This window comes from Hemiscyllium ocellatum, chromosome 7 (genome assembly GCF_020745735.1).
Source record: "Hemiscyllium ocellatum isolate sHemOce1 chromosome 7, sHemOce1.pat.X.cur, whole genome shotgun sequence".
NCBI lineage: Eukaryota > Metazoa > Chordata > Chondrichthyes > Orectolobiformes > Hemiscylliidae > Hemiscyllium > Hemiscyllium ocellatum.
In genome coordinates, this window is record NC_083407.1 from 107,577,806 (window position 1) to 107,578,748 (window position 943).

Here is a 943-nt window from a genome sequence, read left to right on the forward strand (position 1 = left end):
AATCTAGGTTTGTTCAACATACCATTTCAGTTGCCTGACATTGAGATCTTTTGTTATAAATTCTGTGTCTTATGGTCCTGCTCCACAGCTACCTGATGAAGGAACAGCGCTGTGAAAACTAGTGCTTTCAAATAAAGCTGTTGGACTATAACTTGGTGCTGTGTGATGTTTAACTTTGTTCACCCCAACGCTGGTTCTTCCACATCTTGAATGCATGCTCCTGACAACTCCTTAGGATCAACTTGGAATATAGAAACGTCTGAGGCTATTCATCACCTTTAACCTGTTCTGCCATTCAATGAGACCATATTTGACCTGTATTTTATCTCCATTCACCTGGGTTGGTTATTCCTTTTTTTTAACCTATCTTTCAGCATTGACGAACATAGATAAGTTGAAAATGTGTTGCTGGTTAAAGCACAGCAGGTCAGGCAGCATCCAAGGAATCCAATTGCTTCTCGGCCTTTTGGCTTGGAATATGTGTAGTTTCTGTTCTTATCAGTTTAATCGCTGATATCTCCCGAAGGTGGGAGTGTTTGTATTAAATGGATTTTTGGAGCAGGGAGATGGCTTAAGGGCTTGCTCTGTCCTCTCCATGTATCAGCCTGGTATTGCAGTGTTTCCAGGAATGTTACCCGAACATAGATAAGTGTCTATGCATTGTGCTATCGGAATTGTTAATAAATATATACCCTTTCATACCCTGCCTAATATAAATCTATTAATCCCCAGAACATCCACTCACTTTATCAACACTAATAAACTGCAAAGTTGGAGGTTGAGGGGTGACCTTATAGAGAGCATAGGTAAGGTGAATAGTAAAAGTCTTTTTCCTAGGTTGAGGAATTCAAAACTAAAGGTCATATTTTTAAGGTGAGAGGGGAAAGATTTAAAAAGGGACCTGAGGAGCAACATTTTCACACAGAGGGTGCCGTGTGTATGG

The 943-nt window shown here is 40.2% G+C and overlaps 1 non-coding gene across 1 annotated transcript; it reads left to right on the plus strand.

Moving 5' to 3' along the window:
* Positions 1-450: 450 nt before the first annotated feature.
* LOC132817737 (U2 spliceosomal RNA) lies at positions 451-642 on the plus strand. The gene has a single exon (XR_009644909.1). It is a non-coding gene; the product is annotated as a U2 spliceosomal RNA (small nuclear RNA).
* The last annotated feature ends 301 nt before the right edge of the window (positions 643-943 follow it).